This window comes from Limulus polyphemus, unplaced genomic scaffold (assembly GCF_000517525.1).
Source record: "Limulus polyphemus unplaced genomic scaffold, Limulus_polyphemus-2.1.2 Scaffold94, whole genome shotgun sequence".
In the NCBI taxonomy this organism is placed as follows: domain Eukaryota; kingdom Metazoa; phylum Arthropoda; class Merostomata; order Xiphosura; family Limulidae; genus Limulus; species Limulus polyphemus.
The window spans coordinates 922,089-930,631 of record NW_013665704.1 but is presented as its reverse complement, the minus strand read 5'-3'; the positions used below and the strand labels follow the sequence as shown (position 1 = coordinate 930,631).

The following is an 8,543-nucleotide window of genomic DNA, read 5'->3' as shown; positions in this document are numbered from 1 at the left end:
CTAACTTATTTACTTGCATTAACTTGGTCACCTATATATATATATATAACTTTCTACAAACAACGAGAAAAAATTCAGAAGGTTCGAGCAACATGACGTCAATTCACAACGATTTAACTATGCAACGAATGATTCGTAAACGTAAGCATATCTGCGATAAATTATCGCTTCTAAAAATACTAAATTTAACACTCGGGCTTTTTAACTATCTGAATCATAACTCTCTTATTAAATTTAAATGAAACAGTCGTGTATATCTAACAAACCCCATGAGGTATATAGGTAAGAAGGCAACATTCTAGAGATAACTACAATATATCTACGTTAAATCTTTTATAAACAACTCATCACAACCAAGATTCGTAAAGCCATTAAACAATCCCAACTGACAATCAACATGATGCAAAAACCAGGTAAAACACTGAAAGAGCTATGAGTTTATTGTTCATACTCACAAACAGAATGTGCCAAAAAACACTGCTCCGCCAGAGAAAACGGAGCAGGATAAATGTGCCACATCGAAAATGTAGTCTATCAAATCATATGTAATATATGTGGAGACGCAGAATATAGAAGAAACCGTTCCACCTTTTCACACGTGCATCTCAGAACACATCAGTGCATTGTATATGTATGACCAGCACAAAATCGCTCCAGTATAACATTTCCTATACGAATACAGAAAATCAAAACCCATTTAAAGTTTCTATCTTACAAAAATCCAAAGATTTTAAAGAGAGATAATCTATGGAAGCTTTACCTATTAATGATAAAAGTCCAAAATTGAACAGAGACAAAGGATGGTATATGCAACTCAACCGCCATTTAAAAAACAACTAATCATACCAGTACCCTTAAAACTATTACTTTCAGTTTAACACTTGTGTACTTTGGAGTATCACACATTCTTATAATTTGTTTTTACACTGCTGGTAAACTTTGTATCCTTTCAACTTTCATTTCTTAACAGCATCTATTTTCCGTCTCTGTGTGTGTGTGTTTGTTAGTTAATCATAAAACATTTTGTAGTTATCTTTATTTTTATGTTTCATATACGTAATATATGTCATATGTTTGTACAGCTGTATAGTATTATAACTATACTATAATATTAGAACAATAATAATAATCTGTACGTTACGGCAGACTCGAGAAGTGTTTTATTTTAACAAATATTCTGACATCAAACAGTCGAATGTATTAACCCTGAAGAAGCCGTAAAGGCGAAACGTTGGTTAAAATATTTTTTTTTAATAATTATCTACAGTATTATCAGTAAGATTTCTGTTCCTTTTTGAGGCTAGCCATGATCTGGCCTGAGCTTGAGTTGTTTTTGGTGCAAAGCTACACAATGGGTAATCTGCCGTGGGTAATCTAACCCCAGATTTTCGTGTTAAGTCTGTAAACTTACCGCTGAGTCATCGAGGGACCCTAAGCTTGAGTCTATTCAGTTAATGCTGTTGAATAACAGTGACTGTACCTGTTAGTTGGGAAAAAAAATAAGTTAACTGTACCTTTTTCCTATAAAAATTCCTAAGTTCACAAACGAGGCTTTTAAGAGTTGGATTACACGTATATCTTATTAGATGCTAGAAACAGTTTCTCGTGCTTCAGGGGGAAGTATTGATGAGAGAAAACTAATGAATAGTAAAACAAAATAAACAAAAAAAAAAGGATGTAATCATTCTTTCACATGAGTTTAGTCGAATATACATATTATTTATGGTAATGAGCGAAATGTTAATGGAAAACAAAGACTGTGTAATTTTCCCTTACCATAATAGACAACAGACTCCAGACTTACACTTGTTTAATGTTGTGTGTGATCATAAATAGAAATTGTTAATGGAAAACAAAGACTGTGTAATTTTCCCTTACCATAATAGACAACAGACTCCAGACTTACACTTGTTTAATGTTGTGTGTGATCATAAATAGAAATTGTTAATGGAAAACAAAGACTGTGTAATTTTCCCTTACCATAATAGACAACAGACTCCAGACTTACACTTGTTTAATATTGTGTGTGATCATAAATGGAAATTGAAAATAACGTAAACTAGAGTTACACTACACGCAATAAATAAGAGCATTTTATTTACATCAACGAAAAATAACCAAAAAAATTAAAAATTAAAAGCAGCAAACCAACAACATAAAAAGAAAACATAATACGTAAACAAATGATATCACATTGTAGTATATAAGAATTAATCAGCAGAGTTTAAACAAAGAATTTAATCACGTATAAACATAGATAAAGTAACTTAAAATCCACACACGTACGTACTAACACCGAGTTAATGATATTGTACAAGTTTCAAAAATTCTTTACCGCAAAACATGACGAAAAGGAGAAACATCAAGATTATCAAAAGTGTTTGTTCTTCATTTTCCGACAACTTGCATATGAAACACGAACAGAAAAAACAATTATATTCATAAGAAACACGATAAATATTAATTTACCTGTCATGTGTGTGTTTTGTTATAGCAAAGCCACATCAAGCTATCTGCTGTGTCCACCGATGTGAATCGAACCCCTGGTTTTAGCGTTGTAAGGCTCACCGCTTTCCCACCGGTGTACAAGATATTAGTATTAGGCCTATTATATTTTCAAACACTACATTCTTTGCCTAGTTCATAAGTTATTTTCAAGAATTAGAATAACGTACAATAATACTATAGGAACGACACTATGTTCGTCGTATCCATTGACGACTAGATATAGAACGCAGTGTTAAAACATATAATAGGCTTAAGACTAGTGTCTAATGACGAGTATATTATAATCATGCTTCACCAGCTTCAAAAAAGTTTTTCACACGCTTTCAACAAGGTAAATATTCTTTGCTTGTTGGAAAGCACAAAGCTACACAATGGGCTATCTGTTCTTTTTTCATCACTTATACCAAAACCCAATTTTTAACGATATAAGCCTTAATAATTACTTCTGAGCCAAAGGGAAGGGGCTAAAGTAAAGAAGTTAATAGTTTTAGACAAATACACAAACAATTTAGCTGACTCTTTTTTTTTTTCCTTTCGAGAGAAACCATTCAACAGTTTTCTATTATGGAGTTCTAAAAGGTAAAGTCATTCGGGTTAATAATAATGTAAAATACAAGGTAAAGTTCACAGGGTGGATCACAATGTAAAATACAAGGTAAAGTTCACAGGGTGGATCATAATGTAAAATACAAGGTAAAGTTCACAGGGTGGATCATAATGTAAAATACAAGGTAAAGTTCACAGGGTGGATCATAATGTAAAATACAAGGTAAAGTTCACAGGGTGGATCATAATGTAAAATACAAGGTAAAGTTCGCAGGGTGGATAATAATGTAAAAATACAAGGTAAAGTTCGCAGGGTGGATAATAATGTAAAATGCAAGGTAAAATTCGCAGGGTGGATAATAATGTAAAAGAGAAGGTAAAGTTCGCAGGGTGGATAATAATTTAAAATACAAGGTAAAGTTCACAGGGTAGATAAGTAGATAAAATACAAAAATGCTGACTCCATGTCTTGAATATTTCCAATATACAGTTTAACGGTTTTATGTGTGCATATTCAACTAAGAGTTATATAAACGATTACAGTTAAATTTATTTAATAGATTAAATTTATTTGTTTGTTTGGTTGGTTTTAATTTCGCGCAAAGCTACACGAGAGCTATCTGCGCTAGCCGTCCCTAATTTAGCAGTGTAAGACTAGAGGGAAGGCAGCTAGTCATTACCGCCAACTCTTGGGCTACTCTTTTACCAACGAATAGTGGGATTGACCGTCACATTATACGCCCCCACGGCTGAAAGGACGAGCATGTTTGGTGTGACGGGGATTCGAAATAGGTTAAATAGAAGAACTTTAGAGAATTGATGATCCATTACAACGCTTGAAATCAGTGAATTTGAAAGCTGTCCTAACAGCCCCCCCCCCCAGTGTCACAGCGGCATGTCTGCGGATTTACAACGCTAGAAACCGGGTTTCGATACCCGTGGTGGGCAGAGCACAGATAACCCCTTGTGCAGCTTTGTGCTTAACTACAAACAAACAACCAGACTTGATAGTAAAACATTAGGTATAAACATTTTTTATCAAATATGAGCGTGTCAACATAAAGTATTACCATCGATATATTTACAAAATATATTTATACATTAAGTAGATAATACATATTAAATTAAATAAAGCCCATGAAAGGAAAAATTATCATACCTAAAGTAAAGATAAAGAACAAAGTATCATTATTTGTTTATCGTATGATTAAAAAAAATCTAATCTGCTGTATAAAGCTGTGTCTACGGTCTTATTCTGCTAGAAACCGGGTTTCGATACCCGTGATTGACACAGCACAGATAACGTATCATGTAGCTTTGTGCTTAACTACAAACAAAGTTCTTGCGGAAAAGGTGTAGCTTTTTAGAGATGTTGTAAATCCAATAAAACACTAACACTCTTCTCATATTTCAACCATCTAATATCTTAATTTTGATTGGGTCGTTCTTGTAATCTCACTACAAAGTTATCAAGTGCTAAAAGATCAAATAAACATCACATATTTGACAACCTTACAGCTACGAACACTGAATTATTGCAACTTTGAATAGATAAAATAACATTGCATTAACAGGGAATTGTCACCTTTTACCGTAGGTGCCGCACCATATACATAAATTATTGTAAATAATATTTCCTATGAAGGTATACTTGTTGGAATATAACCTTATCTATTATGCTTCTTAAACCTCTGATTTATGAAGTTCCTTATTAGCTATTTTCAAATATTGTATATATTTACCATATACTGTAACAACAAATATTCTTTCTCGCTGGATTCTTCTCCTTTGAAATACAAATTACTATTATCGATACGTCATTTTATGATTACAATTATCCTGTACGACTTGCTTTTTTTCTTCTTCTTCTTCTTCTTTTTAGCGCAAATTCATGAATGGTAGTCTACAGCGGGGACTAAACTCAGACATTTAGTGTTATAGCGGTTAAAGCTAACTACTGAACTACATTAATAATGTACTTTATGAATGAGTGATTGTGATAATGTCGAATATCGGCACTAATATCAGTTCCGTTAGGCTTATGTAAATAGCACACTAATGGAACTGAAGCTCAACTTAGAGTATTTATCCATCAAATGATTTTATATGAAAGTATTCTAGATATTCTAGAACAATTATGAAATTAAGTGTATGTGTTTCGTGGTGTGAATTTTATTAATTTGATTTCTAATACGTAAGATTATATACTCTTTTGTGAAAATGTCTATGTAGATAAGGAATAACTTTATAAATGCTTTAAGCAAAATTAATCGAAAAACTAAAATAGCAGAATTTAGTAAGTTTCAAAATGCAGGCACGAAAGTACGGGTCGTCATATATTTCTGAGGCTGTTTGAATCAGAGCAGGAAGAAATTGTCTTTTACAAGTTCTGAATTGATTTAGCTCACAAATCACTTAGTCAAACTTGTTTGGCCCGGCATGGCCAGGTGGTTAGGGCGCTCGACTCGCAATCTGTGGGTCGCGGGTTCGAATCCCTGTCTAACCAAACATGTTCGCCCTTTCAGCCGTGGGGACGTTATAATGTGACGGTCAATCCCACTATTCGTTGGTAAAAGAGTAGCTCGAGAGTTGGCGGTGGGTGGTGATGACTAGCTGCCTTCCCTCTAGTCTTACACTGCTAAATTAGGGACGGCTTGTGCAGACAGCCCTCGTAGCTTTGCGCGACATCCTTAGCAAAACAAACAAACTTCTTTACGTGGATGTCTTTGGAAAGTACGTGGTCTACTTGTTGTATAGAAGTTTCTAACCGAACACTCAGATATGACGAAAAGGGAAAATCTAAAGGAAAGAAAAGCTGGTATTCTTTACGAAATATTTAGATTTAAGGCTTAAACTAAAAGCATCATTATAACAAAGCTGAAAACCAATACTCAAGTATGTTTGACTATAAATTTTGTAGAACACAGTACCAGTAACAAAGCAAGCCTTATTGCACGTCTTTTTGAACTTATGAATCAGTGAATTATAATTATTCTAAGTCTCTGATTTACGAAACTTCGCACTCTTAGTTAGACCGGAATTAGAAATTAGCAATAGCCATTTACCGTATTAAATTTTAAATCTCATCTATGTAGGTAACTTCCTTTGATCATAAGTTAAGAGTAAGAATTGTGCTCCATATAACTATTTCAGAACGTCTAGACATTTCTATTAAATCTTTGCGACAGAAAAAATTAGGCCAACGTTCTTACTCTTGTTATCGTTCAATGACCGATAATTACTGGAACAAAACTGATTGTACAAAAAGTATGCAAGTCATATTCTTGTTGTTCAGGGTTTTATTTTAAACTACAGTATTAATTAGTACGTTAAATGAACATTCGAAAAAAATAGAGTAACGTGACAATAGTTTATTATTATTTATTCACAGTTTCTCCAAACAGCACGAGATACCAAAGTCTTCATCTAGCTGCCCCCCCCCCTGCGCGTGTAAATAAACTATCATAACGTTAAAGTCCACAGTAACATTTACCACGCAAATGAGCTCCAACATATAATCTACTTACCTGAACAGCACATAAAAAACAACAAACGGTGACGTTTAGCAACTTACTTAAATCTTACCTACCACTGAAAACGTCTAAATGTAGAACGTATCTAAATCCGATCTACTAGTAAAAAAAAAAAAAATCTAAATCTATAACTTATTTAAATCTGATACACCTAGAAAACATCTAAATTATAACGTGTCTAAATCTGATACACAGTAGAAAACGTCTAAATCTATGACTTACCTAAATCTGATACACCATAGAAAACATTTAAATCTATAACTTACCTAAATCTGATACACCGTTGAAAATATCTAATTCCATAACTTACCTAAATTATAAAACTGTAGAAAATATCTAAATCGTAGCGTACCTAAACCTGATACACCCTAGAATAATTTTAAATCATAACCTAATTCTCATACAGCATAGAGAACATATTAATCATAACGTACCTAAACCTGATACACTGAAGAAAACATCTAAATCTGTAAATCTGACAGACTGTTGAAAACACCTGAATCATAACTTACCTAAATCTAATACACCGTAGAACACATCTAAATCTATAACTTACTTAAATCTGATACACCATAGAAAACATCTAAATCCATAACTTACCTAAATTTGATACACCGTAGAAAAGATCTAAATGATAACTTACCTAAATCTGATACACCGTAGAAAACATCTAAATCATAACTTACCTAAATTTGATACACCATAGAAAACTTTTAAATCATAACCTACCTAAATCTGGCACACTATAGAAAACATTTAAATCATAACTTACTTAAATCTGGTAGATAGTAGAAAACATCTAAGTGTATAACTTACCTACATCTGATATACCGTAGAAAACGTCTAAATCTATAACTTACCTAAATCTGATACACCATAGAAAACACCTTAATCATAACTTACCTAAATATAATACACCGTAGAAAACATCTAAATCAGAACTTACCTAAACTGATACTCCATAGAAAACATCTAAATCTATAACTTACTTAAAATTTGATACACCGTGGAAAACATCTAAATCTATAACTTACCCGAATCTGATACATCAGAGAGAACATCTAAATCACAACTTACCTGAATCTAATACACCATAGAAAATATCTTAATCATAGCGTACCCAAACCTGATACACTGTAGAAAACATCGAAATCTGTAAATCTGACAGAGTGTTGAAAACATCTAAATCTATAACTTACCTAAATCTGATACACCGTTGAAAACATCTAATTCCATAACTTACCTAAATCTTAAAACTGTAGAAAATATCTAAATCGTAACGTACCTAAACCTGATACACCCTAGAAAACTTTAAATCATAACCTACCAAAATCTAATACACCGTAGAAAATATCTAAATCCATCACTTACCTAAATCTGCTACACTGTGGAAAACATTTAAATCATAACTTACTTAAATCTAATACACTGTAGAAAACATCTAAATCATAACTTACCTACATCTGATATACCGTAGAAAAACCACGTAGATAACGTCTATAACTGAGCAGATCTGAACATTTAACTAAGTACTTTTAAAAGTAAGATACTGGTTGTGAGAGTCTTGTCTTTCAGCTTCACGTCTTATCAAAGCTCTGTTTAACTTATCTCCTCTGTTGCCGGATTTCTTCACACTTATCTTCGTTCCGGCCATGAACTTCGATCACTAAGCCAATGCACACTTTGAAGATTCTAACTTGCATTGAATATTTTTTATTATTAATTTTGCAGTGTTTCATAAAATACGGGCTATACTATGAATCAGAGGGTTCCTGGTTCGCGGCACATTACTGCAAAAAGTGCGCTCCGTACTTCGGCGCCGTGGGTCAAAACCCTACTGTTCGATCAGACAATAGTAGTCCAAAAGCTGGCGGCAGGAGTTTTTTATTATCTGGCTTCCCTCTAATCTATTTGTGTCGCTTTGCGAGAATATTTGAAACGAGCAAATAAAAAAGT

General features: G+C 33.2%; 1 pseudogene; it reads right to left on the bottom strand.

The window, feature by feature from the left end:
• The window catches only part of LOC106469105, a 57,305-nt pseudogene extending 49,873 nt beyond the window's left edge, over positions 1–7,432 (bottom strand).
• Positions 7,433–8,543: the final 1,111 nt, after the last annotated feature.